The 23,268-nt window shown below is 54.9% G+C and overlaps 1 long non-coding RNA gene across 1 annotated transcript in view; it reads left to right on the forward strand.

Moving 5' to 3' along the window:
- The first annotated feature begins 3,847 nt into the window (after positions 1-3,847).
- Positions 3,848-23,268, forward strand: part of LOC106040840 (uncharacterized) — a 160,852-nt gene continuing 141,431 nt past the window's right edge. The window contains exon 1 of the long non-coding RNA XR_010825316.1: positions 3,848-4,645. This is a non-coding gene — a long non-coding RNA (uncharacterized lncRNA). The remainder of the gene's footprint in view (positions 4,646-23,268) is intronic.

Below are 23,268 nucleotides of genomic sequence, written 5' to 3' on the forward strand. Positions count from 1 at the left end.
GTCGGGGGGGGCCGCGGTGCTGCTCGGCAGGGCGTCAGCTCTGCTGGAGGGAGCCCCCAGCCCTGCCTCAGCCCCAATAAAGTTTGCAGGACAATAAACTCCCCCGACGGCTCCCCCCTGGCCCCGCAGCCTCCTCCGGGGTCGCCGGCCCTACAAGCGGGCTGCCCCTCGGCCGCCGCACGCTGGCACTGCCAGCGAGACATTTTGTGCGGAGCTCGGCCCTTCCTCAATCTCCAACGCAGCATTTCCACGGCCCGGAAGAAAACAGTCAGATGATTTGCAAAGGGCCCTTTTTTTCCCTTTTTTTTTTTTTTTGCTTTTTCGTTTCTTTCTTCTTCTCCCCCTTCTTTCGCTCTCTGCCTTTTTTAAACCTACCACCTACTGTTCCCTGAACAAAGGGATCCCGGAGACAAGCAACATGCCTCCACTTTTCCTGCCATTTCCAAGCCCCGGCCCCGCCATGCGTAGACGACCGCATTACAGAAATACACGGGACCGAACCCAAAATCGACTGCGGCACAACAAAACCGCCGCAAACGCACGGCCCCGGCCTGGCCCCCGCGCCATGCGCGCACACACCGCTCGCACAGCGCCCCTTCGCCTCCCCAAAAATGTCCCCCCCCCCTTATCGCTGCCGTATCGGAGCCACCTTTGTCTCTTCGGCACCGGGCTGCGGCCCAGGTAGCGGGGCAGCACTCAGCACCAGCCCCAGCGCTGCCTCCGAGCCGACCCGCGGCCGGGCAGAAAGCGAAATCTCCTTAAAATGAGGCCCAGCTCTGCCTCCGCATCCCCCCGAGAGGGTTTTTGTTTTTTTTTTATAGGCTCTGGGCCTCCGCTTTCTGCCCCAGAAATCCCAGAAAGGGACCGGCGGAGTTTGGTCCCTGCCACGATTTCAGGCATTCTTCTACATTTCTCCTTCTTTTTTTTTTTTTGTCTTTTTTCCTCCTTAGAAAGCAAATCGTTTTCTTAGAAAGTAATTACACTTACAAGGGGTTTGGGAACGAGATCTTTCTATCATGTCTCCTCTCCCTCTTTTTCTCTCTCTGTCTCCTTTTGGTCTTCTCGGCTGCTGCAGGGTGGCGGTGGCGGCGGTGCTTTTTTTTTTTTTTTTTTTTTTTTTTTTGCGGATCTGTAATAAAAAAAATAAATAAATAACTCGCCTCCCTCCCCTCTTCCCCGAGAAGTACACAATTTGCTGATTCGCAAAGCCTCTCCCCATGTGCAAGAAAGCCGCCTGCTCTCCCCGCGACTCGCTTTCCTGGCCTCCCAGCTCCTTGAGAAAGGAGGAGGGCCTTGTGCATTACAATTCCATTCAGCCTCATTCATTCTGCCTCTTTCTAACGGTCTTTGGGCAGCAAATCCACACCGGCGGGGGGTCAGAGCCCCCTCCTCGCGCCCCCCCCCGGCCGCGAGCGCACACAATGGCCGTCAGCTAACAGCGCAGCAGCAACTTTGAAACATTCAGCCTTGTGAAGCGGAGAATGCCCGCGGCTCCCCAGCCCCCACCCCTGCCACTTGTTCCTGGGCTTGACATTTCAAAAACGTATAATGATCTTAATTTAAAAAAAAAAAAGAAAAAAAAAAAAGAAGAAGAAGGAAAAAAAAAAATATCCGCGCGCGGTTTCACAGGGCAGGATCGCGGTGTCGGGAATTGCCTGGGTTGCTCCGTCCCGTTGCTAATTACCTGCTGCCCCTCTCCTTGCTGGAAAAAGGCGTTTTTTGGGGGATTTCTTTTTTTGCTTTCCCCGGAGGCGTTTGGTCGGTCGGGTCAGCCGGCAGGCCGGATTCCAGCCTGGTTCTGCCCAGCCGTGAAGGCACGGCCGAGGGCCGGGAGCTGCCGGGCGGGGGGGGGGGGGGTCCCGTGGGTGCGCAGCGCACGGCCCCATGCTGCTCCCGGGGACGCTCTGTCCCCGTGCCTGGCCGTGCTGCCCTGGGGACTTGGGGATGATTTTTCTGGGGGGTCTGAGACCCACAGGGCTCTGCTGTTCCCTAGGATGAGGGGCGCAGCGGGGAGCAGCGAGCAAGCAGCAGCCAGGGTGAGGGGCGAGGGGCGAGCTGGTGTCCCCAGCCTGCCGGGCGCAGTTGCGGTTCCTCCTCTGCTTTTTGCTCTGAGGCTCATCTGCTTTCTCCTCGTCCTGCCTGCCAAGCGGCGAGGCCGTCCTCGGCATCCCAAACCCTCTCCTCACCCCCTTCCCTTCCCGGGGAGCCCCCCAGCTCCCAGCAGTGCTCCCCCAAACCCCAGGACGTTGTGCGGGGAGGGTTTTGTCTGCGGGCGGGAGGAGGGATGGCCCCGTGGCACCCAGTCCCCACCGCTGTCCCCGCTGGGATCACGGTGTCCCCGGTTTAGGGCTTCAGCAGTGACAGAGGGGGGTCAGCGGGATCAGTGCCCTCGGTGTCCCCAGCTCCCCACCAGCTCCCTGCGTCCCCAGGCCCTGCTGAGTCCCGGGGGCAAGGCTGGGGACCCGTCCCCTCCCTGGTGGACTGGGACAAACCTGGGGCTGCTGCGTCCCTTAGCGTCCAGCCTGGCTCTGCTCCTGAGAGGGAAAGGTCCTGGGAGGAGCGGGCAGGCACCTCTGGACCTGCTTTGGGTTTGGGTTTGGGGAAGATGTGTGCCGTCGGGTCAGGGCTCCGCCATCCCCCCTCGCTCCCACGCTGGGATTTAGCCGAGCCGGTAGCGGGAGGGGAAGGCCACAGCTTCCCTCCACGCATTTGAGGGAAAAGGCCGGTCCTAGAGGCAGCCTGTGGCTACTGCAATCCTTTTAATACAATTAAAAATCAATGACACTCGGTGCACGCCCGCAAATAAACATCGCCCCTCTGCCTCCCTGCTCCCCTGCCCACCCCCTCCGCCGGCCGGTGGGGAAGGCATCTCCTCCAGAGCCTGTTCATTACTGCTCTACTTAGGTGGGGAATTGCTTAACCGCTCTCTCTCTCCAGTAAATCATATTAACTCCAAGCACAGCTATTTATAAAATGTTCCGCAGCCCAAGAGGACGGCATCCAGATCACTCGAAGAAAATTAGGCGATTAGGCGTGCATAATCCCAGCCCGGCGCGGCTCCGTACAAAGCCTCGCCAGCCTCCTGCCTTCAGCCAGTCCCTGGCACTCAAGAAATCTCCGGGTTTATCGAAGGCCCGGCCCGGGCCCGATCCCAGGCAGGGACAGGGAAACGACCTTCTGCCGGGCAGGGCGCTCCCAGCTGGCTTCTGATGGCTGCGAGACGAAGGCCGGCTCGGGGAGGGCTCCCCTCGCGGCCCCGCTGCTGCACGAGGGCCCCTCTGAGCATCTGAAGCTCTCCGGGCCGAGCTTCTCCCCCCCCCCCCTCCTCCTTTTGCGACCCATTAAACGTCTTCTATACATTTCCTCTTCATCTTGTCAAGGCCAGTTGCTCTATGACTGCTGGTTTCCCAGGCAAATCACACCAATTTCGGAGCTGATGTTGAAGGTCCGCGTTGGCTCAGCAGGGGTCCCAGCAAAGCACTCATCCATGGAGCCGGAGGTCAGGCTCTGCCCTGCTTCGCCAGCTGAATTATTATGATTTTTTTTTTATTTTTAAGGCCGTGTCGCTCTTCGAACACGTACAGATCTGCTGGCGACGGGGACAACGACAACCACCAAAGGCAGGGCGTCCTCGCTGCGAACGCGCTTCTCGAGCCTGCCCGAGGCCGAGCGGGTGCCGAATCCTTGCAGCCCGTCGTTTCCCCCTAAACCCTCCAAGCGAGGGGTTTTCAGCGGGGTGCACGTGTGCAGCACCCCATTACCCCCGAGAGCCTCGCCCCCGGCACCAGGAGCTGCGGGCACCCGCCGCACAGCCCCTCGGGGTCCGGCCGTGCATGTCCAAGTTTGCGCTCCCGTTTTCCAAACCTTATTTGCTAAAGGATACCCGGGTGCCACGTCCGCGCCTTGTACACGCGTGCGCCAGGCGTGTTTGTGCGCAGGCAGGCGTGCGAGTGCACTTCCCTGCGCCCCCGGGGACTCCGCCGTGGAGGTTAAAAATAAAATACACCGGGCTCCCGCTTTTCCCCTCTTAGGCTCTTTTTGCCCTTTTCCCATTTCCCCTCCGCCAGCTTCAGCATTTTTAATTAAATTAGGAGCCTCAATGATGTTTTGCTAACTGCAGCTCCCCGCTTCCTCGTGGAGTAGCGGGCGGAAAGGTGTAATTTTGCAAACAGTTTCTTTAAGAGCTGGGCCTGAAGTGCCATCAGCGGCGTGTGTGAATGGAAAAAGAAACACCTCCACAAAAGAGGGGATTGTTCGCGGAGGACAATCCGAAGGGGGCCCACTAAGGCCTGTCCTTTACAATAACGACGGAGGGCGATGATTTGAATGCAGGGGGCCCTACTTTCGAATCTGGACAAAAACAAAATGGTAATAAGGGTTGAATCCCTCACTGGTCAAAGCAGTGGGCAGCAACTGGTCTCCTTAACTCCCCCCACCCCCTCCTTCCCCCGAAGCGGACCCCAAACGAGAGGAACTCTCCTCCTCTGTAACTTTATTTCCTCGATTAGCTCTACAAAAAAAAAAAAAAAAAATTAAATAAATAATCGCCCGGGCGGACTCGGGGGAAGTTTTTTGCGGGCGGTGTGAAGGGCGAGGAGGGCTCCTCTTCTGCAGGTGCCGTGGGGAAGCGCCTGGCGGCGGGCAGGTAAGCGCCGGGGGGGGGGGGGGGGGGGGGGGGCTCCTCTTTTCCTACCATCCTCGGGGGCTTCCGAGGGCTTCCGAGGGCTGCCGAGGCAGGGGCTGGGAGGAATTGGAGTACGGTCCTTGCCGGGCAGGGGCTGGGCGCACGGCGGCTCCGCGGGGACGTTGCGGTGGTGGCCGTGGCCGCCCTGCCTGCAGACGTTGCCTCGTTTCGCGGGATCACTTCGTCTGCTGGCACCGCTCGCAGCCTCCTCGCCGCCGAGCCAATTAAACCCGCGCGTTCGAGGGGGGCGCGGGGGGGAATTAATAATTACAGAGCGATGTTTAAATACCGCTCGCCGCTCCTTGGATGGGATTTCTGCGAAATGTTGGGAAAGGGGCTCTGCAAAACCGGGCGCAGGCTCTGGCCGCACCGAGGGCTGTGGGAGGGGGGGGGTTGTCTGGCCGCTGACCGGCCTTGCCCACCGGGCAGAGGGCACGAAGGCTGTCCCCTCGCTGGGGACACCTCCGGCTGCTGCCACCCCCCAAGCCCCCCCCCCCATCCCTCCGGCTTTGCTCCCCGTGCAGCCCCCTGGGCAGCCAGGGCTGCTTACCCCATCCGCGGGGCGTACAGGAGCTGCTCCCCGGCACAGCACCCGCACCCCCATGGCCCTGTGCACCCTATTGCCCCACATGGACCCCGCAGCCCCCCGCTGCCCCCCACCTCCCACTCGGGGCAGCCCCAGCCTGCTGGGAGCCCCCACGGGGGATGCAGAAAGGGGGCAGCCCCCCGCATACCCCGCTCCCACTCGTGCCACGCTGCCCCGCTCCCCAGGGACATGCTTTAACCCCACTCGCGTGGCGTTGCCGAACGCGTCGGGCTCCCCTTGTGCGTGGGTGTGATGCGTGCGTGCAAACGGGGTGGCACCTCCATCGACACAGCCCGGCCGCGCGCCCGCTTGTGCCCTGCCTGCCCGCGGTGCCCCGCGCGCTCCGGACCTTCCCAGCCGCGTCCGTACAGCTCGCGGGGTCCGCTCGCTCCGATGCGCGTGGAGCGTGCCTCCGCTTTCCGGAGACGTTTCGCAGAACGGATTTTGAGGCTGACATAGGTCCCGTGAGCAGCGAGGGCATCCCCGCTGCCGGCTGGCCGGCCGGCCACGTGCGCTCTGCACCCCGCCTGCGTGTCTCCGTGGCAGCCCCAGCTCCAGTTTTGGCCGGGTACCCCTTATTTTCCCCCCCGTGGGAGTTGAGCAGCGTTTGTGCTGGCTCCTTCCCCTGCTGCGGAGCCGTGAGCGACCCGGGGAGAGCCGGGCTGAGCCAGGCTGAGGCTGCGGCACCGCTCCGGCACCCGCTGCGGCCGGGCAGGGGCTGCCCAGTGCCCCCCAAACCCCCCCCCCCCCCCCCCCCCCCAAGGTTTGTAACTTCAGCACATGTAAGCAGTCCTGTCCTTGCTGGGAGGACAGCATAGCATTGGGCAGTGCCACCAGGTATACCATAGCAAGTCCCTTTTCATGGAAAAAAATGCACAGAATCGCTTAAATTTTCGCTATTAGGGAGTGTGCTTATCCCCAGCCTTCCCTAGGAAAGCAATCGGCCGTGTGGGTGCTTCGGGGAGATTGTTTTGCTCTAAGGAAAGGGGAAAAAAAAAAAGTGTTGTCATCATGCGTTTACCACCATCCTTTAAAAAATCAGCCTGTCTCTCTAAGGAAGGTCCCAGTGAAGGCAAAAGGCACCTTCCCGCCTGCCTCCTGCAGGCGCTCCGCTCACCAAGCCACCGCTGAAGGGACAAGCACGCGTTTTTGCGTGCTGGCTGTCACTGCCGTCCCCTTTCCCTCTTCCTTTATTTACCAGGAGTGCTTTGAGAAGGAAAAAAAGGTTTCCCTCCTCCCCTCACCCCGCGAGTTTCACCTCTCCTTAAATATTTGCCCTAAAAATATTGCTCTCTAATAGGGGAAGGAGCCTGTTTGCTTAAAGGAGGCTTTCCAAACAATTTCGGCAGCGTGTAAACAGCCAGGCAGCATCCGTGCCGGGTCCAGGCACCGCTCCGAGCTGCTGCCGCAGCCGCTGCGCCGCAGCATCCTTGGCGAGCCCCCCGCGCTGCGGCTTCAGCGGGGAGAGCCCGAGCGCAGGCACCCGCAAACAGCACTCGGGCAGACATCCCTGCCCTCGACTCCTCTGTGCCAAACGCGACAGTCAGCCGAAACGAAGGCACCTCGGAACTCACTACGGGAGGGGGAAGCTGCTGCGTCTTTGCTGCTGCAGCATCGGATCCTTGCTTTCCGCAGCGGAGTTTTGCGGGGGGGGGATGCGTGCGCTCGGCGTGCGTCGCACCGACGCTTCGGCACGGCTCCGGCAGGCTACCCCAGAGCATCAGTCCCGTCCTTTTGGGATTCTGGTAGCGCTTTCAATCTCGGAGCCTTACTGCACGAAGTTTGGTGCGGTGGTTTCTAGAGGGGAGAGCGTGTTCGTGCACACGAGGCTGCTGGGGTAACGCCGCGTGAGCTGCGGTTGCAGGGTTCTGTCGGTCCTGCTCGCCCCCTGAAACGTGCTGATAGCTCGCTTTAACACCGACATTTAAGGCGGGGGAATAACGCAAAATAATCCCTTGCACGGGGAGAATCGGTATAACGAAAAACGCAACCCCAAATATTCCTAGCTGAGACAAAACAAGAGGATACTCAACAACGTCTAGTTAAAAATAAAGAGGAAATCTGCTAATGCAATAACTGAATTGCTGTTGTAGGCATCAAAGCACCCGATGCTTTGAGGTAACTTTATTTCCATCAGTCTTTTTAAAGAGCACAACATAAAAAAAAAAAAAAATCCCTTACCATCCCGCCTCCCTGAAACCCTGCCATTTTCCTCATTAATTTTGTAATTAATCAGTTAAGAAGTTCTGACTTATTGGATTAAAGGGACGGGGAAATGCAATTCCGCCCAGCCTGGTTTTAATGCGCGGTTGTGAAATTGCTCTTTGGAGCCTCCTGCCCCAGCCCCGTGCCCACGCCGAGGTGAGCGGGCAGCGGGCACGGGAACCCCCCCGGGACCCTTACGGGGACCCACAGCCAGGAGGCGAAGGCATTTTCTCCCCCTTTTACCACTCGAGAACATCAGGACTGGGGGGTCCGATGGGGTCTCCCACCCCTGGGGCTCCCCTTGCCTCCCTGGGGCTGCCCCCATCCCTTCCTGCTGCCTCGGGGCTCAAGGGGGATCCCCCCACCCGCTCCCACCGCCTGGTTCTCCCTGACTCAGGGCACGGCCAGTCTGCCAAAATAGAGGGCGAGGGCCCCCCCCCCGCTCCCTGAGAGCCCCCTCTGCCTGTCCCATCCCCTCCTGTCCTGTCCCCGGCTTGCAAAGCTCCCCTCCAGCTGGCGGTCACTGCCACCGCTCCCCGGCACTTGGCGGCTGCGGCCTGTGGATGGAGAAGGGCTGCAGCCTGGGACGGAGGCACCGCAGAGCCCACCCGCCCCCGGGCATCTGGGGACAGGAGGAGGGGAAGTGGCAGAGGGTGAGGTCTCGAGGGGACCCAGCTTCTCCCCGCCACCCATACAGAGGCACGAGGGCGCTGGCACCCCAGCGGCTTTTTCCTCCGGGTGAGCCCCGAGTGCCAGCCAGCTGCCGTGTCCCCAGCGTGGCAGCCCGTGGCCCGGTGACCTGCTCCAAGCCCTCTCCTCAGAAGGCTCTCCACGTTTGTCCTTCCCCCGAGCCACGCACGTCCGCAGGACAGGCAGCGTGGCGCGGGGAGCGGCGCAGAGCCCACCGCGGCCTTCCCCCGGGACGCAGCGCCAGGGAGGCAGGAAGCGAGTGAAACGGCACGAGCTGATTTCGTGCAACACTCGCTTTGCAATTAGACACGTCCGATGGATTATTTTTCTACCTCTGCCTTTGATCTTTTGAAAACTCGACAGCTCTCTAAATGCCGTTCCTCTATTTGCAGCCATTTTGCATTTCTGGTGCAATTAATGTGCAGCAGCGTTCCCTTCCCTTCTCCTTCTCCTTCCAGTTCTTCCACGAACAAACGGGCACACTCTGTCTACACCGTCCCCGTAAGATTAATTTCTTCTTTCTCCTCGTGTCATCACTGACACACCAGAATTAAATAAAAGAAGGTATTTTGTTGGTCATTTGAGGACGTTCTGTAAACCTGGTGCCCTGAACCTACCGCTCAAGATCTGTTACTAATTTGTAAAACTGGCAAAACTTGCACACAGAAGTGGATGCTTCGTGCTAATTATTTAGTAAAGATTTTTTTTTTCAGTAGCGCAGCAAATCTCTGGAGTTTCTGCATTTGGTTTGCACTTGAAGGGCTCGGCATAAATGTAGGCAGCACATTAAAGCACATCTCAGAGGACGGGGAGCGCGATGGGGTCTGTGCCTCCCACCTCCGTGCCAGGTACCGGTGACCTTGGAGCAAACCAAGGCTCCTTCACGTGGCATTGGGTGTTTGGGCGGTGCTGTTACTGCTCATGGTTCAGCGTGGTGCCTCCGTGCACCCTTCTGTCCCCAGGCCCCTTGGTGTCGATGCGGTAAATGACGGCGCCGGGCATGGAGCAGGGAGCATTTGCCCAGCTCTCAGGAGAAGGGCAAGCAGACCGTCTAATTTCCTTTTCAACGACTCGTCTCAAGGCTTTTCTGTTGCTGGGTTCGTTTGCACCAGCGTGCAGCCTCACCCCTTCCCTCCTCCCGTTGCCCCAAAGCCTCTGCCAAGGCACCCGGGGACATCCACGGCCCTGCCAGGCTTCCCAAAGCACCGCTCCCTTCTCCCTCCGAGGAGGATGAGCAGAGGCCTCGCCCTGCTTCATTCCCTCCCTGCGTTCTCTTTCCATTGCCCCAATCTCTGCTCGTCCTTTCCTGTCCCCTGGCAGTCCCAGCCCTCCCTTGGCAAATCCCCCCCGGGAGCAAGCAGTTCTCGGGGGCATGGAGGTGAAAATCCACCCAGAGACCTTAACACCCACTGTCTTGGCTATTTCTTCTCCCAACGATGCTCTACTCCGTAAGACACAGGAGGTAGAGACGGGCATGGCAAAGGCATTTTCTCGCTCAGGGTAAGTCCCTGTCCTGCTCCTCAGGACAGAGACTGTTTCATACGGTGCGTGTTTGCATAGACTCAGCGCAAGGCATGGGCCATGTGCTATTTCCCCCGCATTTCCACTTTTCTGTCTCCTGCTGCGCCACGGTATCATCCGTACTAGGGACACATAGGTTTTTATATCCCTTTTTTTTCCTTCCCGTGCATGTCTGACTTGCTTTTGGGGGGTTATGGTTTTAGATTTATCGTTTATTATTCATAGCATTAATAATAGGTGTCAGCGTGCTATAGTAATTAAATAATTAAGAAACTCATTCCCGTTTGGTCAGCCAGAATGCCCCATATGGCAGAAATATGCTTTATAATGCAACGAACTAAATATGTACATAGCTGGGAACTAAATGTTAGGTTTAGCTACCCATAAAGTTAAATATGTGCATTTCTTACCCAGCCAGATCCTCCACAGACTCATAAAGCAAGTGATACAGTGATCTGCTCTTAAGATGCTCTAAAAGCTCGGAGAAATTTGTTGAGTGCTCCTTCTGCAGGCTCTTGTTCCCGTGAATCGGCGCTGAGGTTCATTGTTTGCCTTCCCGTCCTCTGCTCTGGGCTTTTCCAAGCCTGGCGTCGCCTCCTGTTGGGGACTGGGCACCCATTCGCGAAGCTGCTTTGTGGGGGACGCTGCTTTTTGGAAAAAGGATCATTGCCCTCATGCTGCAAGAATTTAGGCATTGCCGAATGCTCCTCGTGCTGCCGTGACCCACCCCGTCACCTCCACGGGGGTCACTCTGCCCAGGCACCCCCCCCGTGGCTCAGCACCTTCCGCTTTGGAAGCAGCTGAGCCCAGCCCTGGCTGAGAGCATCTCCCCGCTCACCCGTCCCTCCCTGGCTCCCCCCCGGGGAACAGCCACGGTTTCACCGTGGCACAAGGAGTTCCCGAGGCTGGCAGCAGCGGAGGCCCTTCCTGCACGGAGTCACAGCCAATGCCCGGGGGATTTCTGCCCCTCGGATAAAGAGCAGAGGATGAAGGCTGTGCGAATAAAACCAAAGGTGCTGGAGGTCTGGTGGCTGTCTTCTGTGCCTCAGGGTCAGATGTAGCTGAGGAAGCCAGAGCTCTGCACCCCTGCGCGTCCCTGCTGCCCCTCTGAGGAAGAAGGGAGCTGAGCTGAATTCGGGGCCTCTTCAGTTTGCTCCTTTACCATCACCCGACAGTAGCAGGCCAGCACAAAGTTCATGATTTTATTGCCTGGTTTCATTCCCGGACTTCTTTCCATCAGCCCCTGTTGCTCTCGGCGTGTATGGTCGCTTGCTTGTGCATCGGCAGAGCCAAATCCTGAGTGGTGCAGGGCTGGCCGTGGCCGTCACTCACCCACTCGCTCTCAGCCCAACACGGTGGCCAGGTAAAACAGCAGCAATCGCTTCCCTGACCTCAGGGAAATTCAGCTCCTTCTGTAGTTACGGCACACCCGGGGACGAGATCCAAAACCCCATAAGTAAATGTAGATACCCTGGAAATCTGCAGGGCAAAACCAGAAGGTCCTGAGCAGGACACAGGTGGTGGAGGGCCAGGTATCCGTGCGGCTGATGCCTTCTTCCACATCGATGACACAGACTCCTAAAAGGTCAAGCAACAGGTGATTGATTGGAGGCAAGGTAAATAGCAAAGGAAAATAAAAGTTCGATCACACAGAGGTGAGCTTATTTATTTCTTTATATTTTCTTTCTCTCTCCCCTCTGTGCCCAAAGGACAAACTTTGGCCACGCACCGGAGTTTAGTACAGGTGGGCTGAAAGCCTGTGGAAGGGAACCGTGAAGCCACAAGAACAGAGCCAGCAACGTTTCGCCAGCTACTCCTTTGTTTAAAAAAGGGGGAGAGCGTTACTTTATTGCGTGTGGTTTCAACAAACCTCGTTTCTGTGCTTAAATATACAGACCCGGTGAGACGTCTGCGCCCAGGAAAGGTCAGGCTTGGAAGATTTTTCTAAATTCCTCAGCAGAAATTTGTGTGACCCGGTCCAGTAGTTTTAAAAGCCAGCAACAGGGAAATGAAAACAAACTGTTGATGTCCTAGAACACGTACATATAAGGGATCTGATGATATAGCTCCAAGGTCATAAATGCTTGGAATATTAAAATAAACAGCAGAGCTCTCGAGTTAATGAAAAGCGGGTTAGGCCAATAAAAATCTAAAAGAACACATATGAGCAAACATCCATCTTTTCAGTCCATCGAGTGAGTGCTGTTTACAGTTTTAACAGATTTTAGGGCCGCTCCCTGTTGGAGCGGGCAGTAAACAAGTGAATCAGACGGCCGCGGTCCAGGCTGGATTCCGAAGTCACGCAGAGCAGCGTCCAACAGCCCCGGCTAACCGCTGGGCGTCCTCGGGAAGGTGGAGGTGCTGGGAGTGCAGGGGGGTGTGGGATGCACGGGGATTTGGTATGTACGTGGCTCTATTCACACGCCTCGCACCCTCTGCGCAGCCCGAGCAAAGGGCTGGTTGCACACAAAGGAAATAACAGAGATATCACACAGAGAGCCCAGCACCAGCTCTGAAGGTAGAGCTCGAAATCCCCTCGGTGCGGTCAGTGTCCAGCACCGGCTGGGGGCTGGAGCCTCCCTGTACGGCGTAGGTCCGAGCCCATGCGCTGAGATGGTCGCAGGCCGGTTAACATCATCCCCTGCCCCTCCTTTTATTTTGCTCCAGCAAAAGGCATGCTCTGAGCACGTCTTTTATCCGACAAAGGGCTTGTGCCCAGGTTCAGTGTTCACCCCTGCGGTGTTTTGTCCATCTCGCCCACTTCGTGCTCCACCCTGCGCCGACCTGCGAGCTGCCGAGAGCACTGAGTTTCACCCTGAGCATACACGGGGAAGGGAGGAAGGCTGCACTTTGCATTTTAAATCCCGAAAACATATTTTAAGGGCTCTGCTTCTGTCTGTTCTCCAGTTCTTGAGAAAAACTCAGCTAAGGAAAGATTTTGGTAGGAACCCAAAAGTGACATTCGCCTGCCTTTTCCAGGTAATGCATATGCATGCATGCAAAACTCAGGCATTGGTTGTTTCTGCCTCAGGATTAAAAGCTATGGCATGAACAGAAATAGAAGCCCATCTTTACAAAATTGCTTTTAAAAATCCCATATGCCGGTTGCATACCCTGCAAAGATGTAGAGCTCGGGTGGTGGTGAGGAGATGGGGCTGCCAGCCAGGAGCATGAGCAACCAGCTCGCCTTCCCTTTGTCCTCGGGTCAGTTCTGATTTCCCATCCCTAGGAGCAGGGAGGTTAATCTTAGGTGTCTCTGGTGTCTCAGAATAATCCTCAACGGGGACAACTCTGACTGGGGGTTGACCCCAGGTTTGCCCCAGTGGCCTGAATTCCTACAAACGCCCCTTTATGTTTGGCGTCACAAGGAACAGCGGGAGAGCCCTCCAGACTGACCCTAAACCCAGGTTTAGGTTTAAAGGTGCGGACAGCCCATCAGCAGCAGGAATTGGGTCTGACAAAGACATGCAGGATGGCTTCTTGCGATAGAGAAGAAGTTCGGGCTGCTTTGGAAGAGCACTGCCCTACGACTGCCGTAAATTGGCCGCCACAGCACCGACTTGTGCTGGGAGGGAAGCAGCAGCTCAGAGCTGGCTGCTCTCGGCCCCGCTCCGAGCGACTTCTGGGGAGGACAAATCTCTTATCCTTTTAAAATAAACGAGAGAGCTTCACAACGCCGGGGCCGCTTCAATTTACAGCGAAATAACGCCGGGAAGCGATTCGCCCTCCGATTTGTATTCCCAGGCTTCTCCCCGTGGCGTGGCGCTGAGTCCGGCCCCGGCGAGGCTGAGCTCACGGCGAAAGCAGAAAACGAACATGGCGTCCAGAGCCGAGCACTCAGCCTTGCTTTGCCCAAAGCCTCAAGCTGTGCCTTCGGTGGGGTCGGGCCCTACGAGACCTCTCCCTTCGCTGCACGCCGGGGCTGGGGCTGGGCCGCTCCGTCTGCCGCCGGGGACCCTTTGTTCGCCACAAAAGAGGAGCCGGGAGCGCCGCGAGCAGCGCTGCGCTGCAGGACGGTCGCAGCGGCTGAGGGGGTTCTCGTTTTTGGTCAAGTGCAATTGAAAAAATGCAATTGGAAACAACAAAAAAAAAAAAACCACCAACCACGAGGGCTAAACGAGCCGCAGGAACCTCGTGGATGAAATACGGAAATAATTCGGGGGGAAGTAGGCAGAATTTGTAGTCGGGAGATGGGCGGTAGCTGGGTGGTTTGCTCTCGCCCTTGCCCGGATGATGCTGCAGCATTTTGGGGCGTGTTTTCCCCTTTCAGGGCAGCAAGGAAAGAATTTCTGTGGGTTGTTTTGGGAGGTCTGGGGACTGCCATTTTCTTTGCCTTCAAAGATCCCATTGGAAATGACAGGAGCCTTCCCGATGATTTTCCTAGCCCTGCATTAATCTATCTGATTCGGTTTTGCTTGAATGAAAAACGAGGCGTTTCCTGCTTATTTCTAGCAAACCTCTCCAGTCTGCCTTTGTAGCTATATTTTTGAAAAATCGGCTTTTAATCTGAGGAAACATTTCAGCGGGATGCTTTCACTATGGAAGTCTGCATTGCCTTTAAACGTGTTTGTAGGATTCTTAGTAGCAGAAGTTTTTTATTTCCCCAAACTTTCCCAATATTTAAAGCCAATCAGAGGACGCGGGACTGGGGAGGGGGAATCGCAAAGGTCCTCGGCGCGAACAATTTGAAGCAGGCTCGTGATGTGGTGAGGCCCTCAGCTCTCCGAGGTGCGGGCTGGAGCCTCCTCCCCCTGGGATCAGCCGGGGTGTCGCTGCTGCCTCGGTGGCGACGTGAGCCAGCGCCTCTCTGCCTCGCTTTTGAAGGCGGTTCGGAGGATGAATGCCCGGACCCAAATTGTGTGAAGCTGCACAGCCCTGGAAAAATTAGGAATGACGTTAGCAGCAGCTAAAAGAGTGAGCACCTGTCTGTGATCCTCCGGCGAAAGCCAGGCGCGGGGAGCACAAATGGGACCGCGCAGAAAGTGAGCAGGAGGCTGCGGCGTTTTCTCTATATTTATGTTTTCACACTCGGAGATCTAAAATGGTTTGAAGTTTTTCCTGTAAATTGTGGGCAGGCTCAAAGGATCCCGAGGCTCCAGCAGCAGGTGGTCCTTTCCTTGGGGTAGATCGAGGGGCAAACAGAGAGCAGTGGCTCAGGAAGTTTCACAGCATGAAAGCCTGAAAGGAAGATGCACGTGAAAAAGGCTTTGCACTCTCTTCCCTCTCTCCTTCCTTTCACTGGGATGATTTCTATTTTATTTGTGGATGTTGAAGAAAATAGCTTACTATTTTTCTCGAGCAAAAAAAATAAACAAACAGAAATTAGAGCTGATTTGAGCTAAGAAATCAACATTTGAAAACTCAGCTGAAGTTGCCCATTCCCCCTCCTGTTATTCTGCATAAGCTGGATCCATTTTTCCCCCTGAAATCAGCTGTGAAGGAGAACTTCCACTGATTTCAATGGGAACAAGCTAGAACACGTTATATTTAAATATCTGAATCCTCAGCTGTGCTACCAAGGCATGTCAATCTGTCTTAATACTTTATTTCAGGTTATTATATTAACAAAACTCAATGACATGCTGTAACAAAATTGCATTACATGCTATCTCTGTGTTTTGAGCTATCGTACTCTGTCTGCACTGGCATTCCTTCTCCGTAAGTGAATGATTGTATGTGATCTATTTGTCTAACCCCATTTTGAATACGTTACAGTTTTTATCCTTAAAGGGGAAAAAAAAAAACCACAACCTGGAACACCAAAAACAAACACGTTTCTTAGTGCATGAATCCAGATTCCCTCAGATTTGTCCTCAAATCGTGCAGAGAGAAAGAGCAAACGCTCTTGGGTTGGATATAGGCTGCCAGACGTGACAGCACACAGCACCAAGGGATGGTTCAGCCGAAAGGGAGCCCAAATTAGTGACCGATATTAGGAATAAGCCGGTCATGCAGCACAAACATGATCCTGTAATTACATCCCTTCCTGCTTCGGGCGCGATTGATGCACAGTGTGTACGTGGAGGCACACAAAGCAAAACAGCCTCGCTCGCAGAGTTAACTTTGTAAATCTAGCTGTGGTGGAGCACTGAACGCGCAGGCTGCGGTCCGTGGGGCAGCAGCGGCTCTTCGTAGCGCTGGGGTGCCCGAGTGGGACGCCCGCGCGGCTGCAAGGAGGGCAAAGCCGCCAAGGGAACAAATAAAAACCCTGCCCAAGTGCGGAGCTTGATCCCTCCGTTATTTAGAGACAGGGGGTCGGCTTCCAGCGCCGGAGCTGCTCCGACACCGGGCATCTGCTGAGTCAGGTCCTGCGGCACGCCCGGCCCACGGCACGCTGCAGCTGCTGCCAAAAATGCATCGGAACCGTTCGGGGCATGGGGGCACGGTCTGCAGTGACGGGACCGGGGCCGCCGGCTGCGTATCGGGGCGCGGGGGCTCTGCTGCGCGGAGCCTTTTTCTTCTCCACCGGATGACTTAACCCTTCCAGCTTCCTGACAGCTGAATAAATAGGCAAATGAAGCGGGGCTTAATCCAGTGTCCACCCACCCCCCCCCCCAGCAAAGGCCCTGTATTAAAGAACTTAAGGAACTAATTGCTTCTGTAGTGTTATTGCTGCCCTGCGACTGCTGACGGGCTCCCAGAGGTTTGCGCTCACCCTCGGCTCCTGATTTTGTTAGCATTTGCTATATTTCCATATTAAAACAGCCAGGCTGGGGTGGGGGTGGGGGAAATGGAAAAAGAAAAGGAAAAGAAAAAGAGCGACTCATTAAAACCGCATCATGTCACCCGGCTGAACTTCCCATCCCTCCACTTCGCCCTTCAATCAGCGGCAGGGATAACAATTAGATGCGGGAGCTACGCCGAACGGGCGGCGGGCAGCTCTGCCCAAAGCAGCCGAGCCCCAGCTCAGCCGCTGCACGTGGGTAACTGATGAGGCTCGGACTGCCAAATAAAGCTCTCCTAGCAGGGCAGGAATTGTGGGGCTGTGCCCCTTCTGTTTTTCTGGTTCTGATTTTTTTTTTTTTGGTGCCTTCCCACCTAGCACGGCTGCATCAGCGAGTGGCGCATCCCAACCCTGCTGCTATCCCTGCCCCTTGGTCCTGGCACATCCCAGCCCCGCTGCCATCCCTGCCCCTTGGTCCTGGCACGTCCCGGCCCCGCTGCCGTCCCTGCCCCTTCGGGCCACCGAGGAGGGGCTCTCGGCCAGGGCGGCAGCAACACTTGGCTTCACTCAGCCAGAAAATTTGGTATTAGGACTGGGAGAAAAGGTCACCTTGGAGGATCAGAGATGGAGAGTTAAAAGAAAGGGGATGGGAGTGGGAGAGAGGGAGGAGGAATGGGGGGAGGCTGCGAAGGGAAGGGGGAAGGGGACGTAGGATTTCTAAGCAGGCCTGACCCGGGAGGATAAAATATCCTGTTTTCATTGGTTCAAATGAACCATTAGGGAGAGAGTAATTTGTTGACCTTTTTGCTGCCTTATCATGAGATGAACAGCCTTAACATGGGCTTCACGTTTGCCTTAACCCTACCGTAAATCATAGAAGAATCGATTTTTTTTTCCCCCAAATAAATAACTAAATAAAAACCAGCCTGTGTTTGGAGATGATTTAGCAGAGCAAGCCCAGGTAGGTATGCACATTGGTTAGACTCTGCAGATGGCATCCGCCGCCTTTCTTATTTGCTTTTGTTCCCTTTTGGGCAAGCGAGGGGGAAGTGGGGCGTGCAAAGGCTCCGTTTCCTTCGGGAATTAAAAGCGGAGGGCAGTGATTTTCCTCTTATTTCCATCAGGCCGGGTCGGCAGCAGGTCCAGTGGGGTCAGTTCACATTCCCCTAAAGCCCATCTCCTTCCCCGGCTCCCGCAGACAGTCTAGCATGATTTTGGCCTAAGAAAGGCCAAGTCCTCCGGGCTCCTTCATCCCTCCCTGGCCCACCTCTGCTCCGGGGAAGGCAGCAGCAGGAGCAAAGCCCTGCCTGAGTGTTCCCTTCGGTGCCTGGTGCTTTGGAGCAGGTTGGTGCTGCAGTGAAATTCACACCTGGGGAGGCCTGCACACTCAACAGCACCCAGAGAAATGCCCAATATATTGCAGTAGAGCCAAGCATTGTCAGGAAAAAAGCTTTCCCTATGCACAGGTTGGGTTGAAAGATCTGTCCGAGGGCTTCTTGTGTTTGTAGTCATGGGTGAGGTGGGATCCTGCCAGACAATTCCTGTGCTTCGAGGAAATTCAGGCTCAGCCTCAGTCCTTAGCCTCAGCTCACGTCCAGCTGGGCAGTTCAACGGCTCCGATCTGCCCGTAGAGTTTTGTTCAACTTCCCTGGCCGTATTTTGCTGTCTCTCCCTGGCACACCACGGAAAAACGTGACACACGCTGCAAAAATTGACCAACTCCAACTAGAAAATGACTTTAAATTGTAGCGTAGCTGGGATTTTTCACTTCGCTACGCAGGTATGTTTTGTGCTTCCATCGAGTCCCTCATTGTGGGAAATCTAGATATGGAGCAGAAGCATCTGGCCTTCAAAGAACTCCCAAATTGCCACGGGATGTTATGATAAAGCTGCCTTTATGTGACTGATCTTTTCCATTTGTCCTTTGCTCTCCAGGTAACAGCTTGGAAAATGTCACCTTTCCGTAGGTACAGAGAATGCTGTTCTGTGCAGGGCTTCTGGTGGGGGCTTTTATTATAATCGCCCTACACGAGATGCAGATCTCTAAGTAGCCAGCAAATCCTTGTCGAACGAACCCAAATCGGGGAGGTCAAATGTTCTCGTGGAGGAGGAGAGATAAAGACGACTTCTGCGCCTCTTCTTGAATACAGCATCTTGTGCGATTGTTCGGGAAGATATTTAACATGACTTCTAGCGGCAGGCTGGGTAACAATATACCCGCGTGTGCCAGGCTAAAAATAAGCGCCGGAGCTGCGTTGGTACTACGCTGTGAAGTATGGGATCGCTGGGAGAGGTTTCAGACTCACTCTCTTGTTTTATGTCTCGCATTAATTACACTTTTCCTACAACTCTCTAACATATTGGATGTCAGGTTTTCTTCCTCGGTTGCATGTTCACCTCGGTGTTTGGAAGGTCTTGCTGGATTTTCAGCGTCAGCGCCGCTATTACGAAGGGGGATTTTTTTTACATTAAGTGTTTAAAGGAGTTACCATCACGACAAATTATAAACCAAAGAATAAATGTACAGAAAAGGGTTTCATAAAACCCAACGGCAATGCTGTATATTCCGTAATTTAGGCAAAACCGGTAAAAAATCATTTATAGAGCTTTATTTTAAAGTTGCTCCAATGCAATGCTTGAAAAATAAACGCTACAACGTGCTGCTCTATGGAAGTAAAAATGTATTAGTTAATCCAGCTTCTAAACCGGAGTGTAATTTCCTTACGGAACGTGAAGGAAACGTGTGTTTAAAGTGGGAAAAAAAAAAAGAAAACCCAGAGGAAATTAGGGGGAGAAAAATCCCTTCTAACAAGCTTTGCTTTCTGTTTGTTTTTTAAGCTGATAGAGTCCTTGTATCAGACTTCAAAGTGAGCGTGTGCGTGCGTGTGTGCATGCGTGCGATGCGAGATACGTGTGTTAGCGAAATCCTGCTCGGGCATCACCCGAAACATCGCTTTGTAGGAATCGCTGTGTTTCTCCCCATTTTTCAGCCTGGAAGCCTCACCTACCCTAACTGACCCCCCCAGAACCGGGCACTGAGCTGGACTTGCACCCACAGCAGCACCTTCTGCTGCCCCCCTCTAGCCCCGCAAGCCCCCCAGCTGGGGCGGTGGTTTGGGGATGTTCCTTGTGGGTTATTCCCTGCTGGGAGCCAGCAAACCTGACACGTCTGCTGGTGCTGGCGGGGCTGCGGAGCGCTTCTGGGGTGAAACCTGTGCCTTTCTGATACCTCGGGGGAGCTTTCAGCCCTCCTCACGCAGCCCTGGTACCCCAGGACGCTGGCTAAGGGGACAGGGACAGCCAGGGCTCAAGCTGCTGTTGGGGTACGAGCCAGCAAAGGTACCCAAACCCCCTAGGCTGTAGGATCAAGGTTCCAGCCAAGTTTCTGCTAGCAATGAAAATGTGGTCGGAGGGACTCAGGAGCTGTACAAATCTGGGGTAGGGTGGGGAGGAGAAGCTGCAGCTCCTGGGTCCCAGGACATTGCCCACCCATGGTCTCCATAACGTAGCAGTACAGAGGATTTCCTCTCCAGACAGTTGTAAAATTCACTATTGAGAATTTTTTATTAAGCACCTTGAAATTTATGTAGCAAATACCCATTGCTAGCAGTGAAAAGGAAGCGAGACACCTTGCACGTGTGGCCACTGGCGGCCTGGGAGCAGCGGTGGAGGAGAGGAGGTGATGCTGATGACAGAACTGAGGCATCGGTGGCGGGGACATGGGGTAAAATCCCCAGTTAGGATTTTGTGATCCCTCCCGGGCTCACCTCGGCTGCTGCTCCTCAGGCACCAGCCAGGGGCAGCCCCTGGCTGCTGGAAACCGTGCCAAAAAAATCCCAGGTCTCACAAAACCCAAGAGGGCTGGGGGCATCCACCACCCCTTTCCCTCTCCCTCCGTTATCTGCCCACGGAAGATGCTCGGGGGTGGCTGGCAGAAGCTATATTTCGATAACAAGAACGAAACGAACATGTGTACACAGTTGTTTTCCCTGCCTGGGGTCCGTGTAGTTCTTCTGGAAGGTTAATAAATGGTATGCAAATCCTCTTAAATGGCCGTGTTTACACCAGAGCTTAGTGGCTCCAGCCATGTCCTCTACTTTTAACTCCCAAAGTTTTAGTGCAGAAAGAATTTGCTTCCCCACGCTCTTTAGAGCTCTCCCAGGTTTTGTTCTCGCTTTCCTTCAGCGGTCTGCTCTTGTGAACGTAAAGGACATCACCGGAGGAAAAAAAAATAAAATAAAAAATTTGCCTATTGAAAAAAAAAAAAAAAGAAAGGAAAAGAAAAGAAAAAAAGATGTTTTGCTTAAAGACAGGAGGCTACTGTAGTGTAAAATGAATGATTAATAAGGATGAGAAAAACCTAGTTCAACAGGGCAAATGCTCAATAACAGCTCGTTTAATCACTGGCAGATTAGCTGCAAATGCAAAGTGCCTGCTGCAGCGCTGTGCTAACTGCTCTGGGAAGTGTTGGCTATCCCTTTAATGACAGCATAACCTTTCATTGTGCATTTATTTTAAAAAAGCCCGGCCTTAACTATCTGAGCGTTTGATTTCTTTCTTTCTCCTCCTTTTTTATTTTTTTAATTTTTATTTTTTTGGCTTCTCCTGCCCTCGATGAGTTTTCCGACGCGGGGACAGGCTGTGAGTCGTGTCACCTCTGCAAATATCGCCGGGCTGGAGCCGTGTCTTTGGGGGAGAATCCGATTTCAGAAGGTACAGGCTCTGGCAACCACTGACTTCTCTCTCTTGATTTCATTTTCTGGCAGCATCGATGCTGTCCTTGCGTAATTGTCCTTACGAGAACCAAGTACACCAAAGCAAGTGCATTTATTTGCCACCACGAGGAGAGCTATCTCGCTTGGAGAGAGGCATTGATGGAGGATGTTCCCTTGATCGATATATTCATTATAAACAGAGGACCGGATTCATTAAGGGCGCCTTTAAAAAAATGTAATTATTTCTCTTGCTAATTGTCCAAGGGATCACTGGCTGTACGCAGGTTGTCTCTCCTGTTTGTGCCGAGGAGGGAGGCAGCAGCCGCGCTGGCGGGCAGCCGGGGGACGGAGGCAGGGGCAGGCAGGAGCCCCCCTGGCTGCCCTCCACGAGCGGGCCCCCGCGCCCCCAGCCCCCCCCGGCTGCCCACGTGCACGCGAGTTTTGTCATTACAGGACAAGCGAGAGGCGATTTCCTTGATAACCCATTAATTGTGGAGTTTCTGCTCAAACCCACAACACAAAGCGAAACGGGGTTTGAAAAAGGGCTGAGAGAGCAGCGGGGGGAAATGTAAACCCCAGCCCACAGTAAGGGTCAGAATCCTTCCCCTTCGCGCTCATATTTTTGTTAGCTGGCATCACCGCTCAGTGTTCTCAGGTAGCGGGGCTGTTTATCGAGGAAGCGCACTTCTCAGCCGTGCCCATCAGTCTGTCCCTCCCGGCACACGTTTGATGCCTTCTGCCACGGCGCAATTCTGCGCACCACCTCTCACGTCGCCGAAGAGACGGAAACAAAGTCGCGTGCGCAGGAATTGGGTCGTTTGAGCTGGTTTTAAGCTCATTTCAATTAGCTCGGTGAACTGCGGGCGATAAGCTGCCCCTGTCTGGAGTCACCCTTGCTGCTAGGAAGGGATGCAGGACGCACGAAGTCCGCCAGAGCTTCAGCTGTACCCCAATAACCGTACGGCGGTGAGAGGCTGGTAATGCACACTGTCATTATCTTTAGCACCTTATATATATATTTGGCTTTCGTGGCAGAAACGTTCCCGTGGCTGTTGTAAGCGAGGCATCACCTGAGTAACAGATTTTCTGACGCTTCCTCTTGCTTCTCGAATTCGGAGCGCGAGGTGCGAGCGCACTGGGCTCTGGGAAGCGCTGGGAAGGCTGCGGGGGGCGCGGGAGAATCGCAGCAGCTATCAGGAGGTCTCACAGGCACCGGGAGCTTTGGTCTTCCCCACCTGCAGGTGGGACAGCATCACAAAGTCAGCTCGTAGATGCGTGGCAGCGTTGGTCTCCGGCAGGACAAGGCTTTCCGAAGCAGGTGGTGGCCCTCAGAGCACATGTACGTGGTCTGCAGCCTCCTGGATCTGCAGAAGCCATCAAACCAGCTCCTCAATAGTGCAATTCTTTTTTTATTATTATTATTTTTTTTTTCTGGCACAACCCTTTTTTTTTTTTCCTTAATTTTTAATTTGAAAGGGGGTGTGAAAATCGGGGTCCATGCTCTTTGCTCCCCTGGGACTGCCCTTTGTTCCAGCGGGAGGTGTCACAGACACGTGGCTTTGGCGGCCTTGTACAAGAAGTAGTAGCAGGGCTGTCAGGAGCAGGAGGCAAGGAGCACCACTGGGCACGAGGACACGCAGCTTCAGGTTCCCCCTGGCTGATGGCTCTCTGTGGGGAACGTACAGAAACTACAAAAAAAAAAAAAAAAAAAAAGCCTAGGGATGATGCCGTTGAGTTTTTGATGCACATTTACTGAGCTTCTTGCTGGGCACACAGACCTCATTGCCCCTTTTTGTAGCATCTGTGCGTGCTTTCGGTGCTCCTCCGCTACCAGAGCTGTGCTGTTAACTGCTGGCTCTGCCCTGGCGAGGAGCGGGGGGAGCGATCGATAACCGATGCGTGTTTCATAAACCCTTAGCCAAGGTCAGCAAACAAACCCGGGGACGGACACACGGTACCCTCCTGCTGAGTCCCGGGGCCTCAGGGGGATACTCGTTGCTGTTGGGGTGCAGGTGGTATTTCTGCTTCTCTGTTTTAATTCAGTTGCTCCCTGAAGAATCCTTATGGGCTTTGGAGCCCTTCTGGCCGCACCTTTTATCAGCTCACACTATCCATCTGTGGCACCGTGCTGGCCTTTCGCATGACCTTGATCTTGCCCTACCACTAATCTGTGCAGGCAATTCCAGCCCCGCAGCCGTTTAAC

This window comes from Anser cygnoides, chromosome 16, assembly GCF_040182565.1.
Source record: "Anser cygnoides isolate HZ-2024a breed goose chromosome 16, Taihu_goose_T2T_genome, whole genome shotgun sequence".
In the NCBI taxonomy this organism is placed as follows: domain Eukaryota; kingdom Metazoa; phylum Chordata; class Aves; order Anseriformes; family Anatidae; genus Anser; species Anser cygnoides.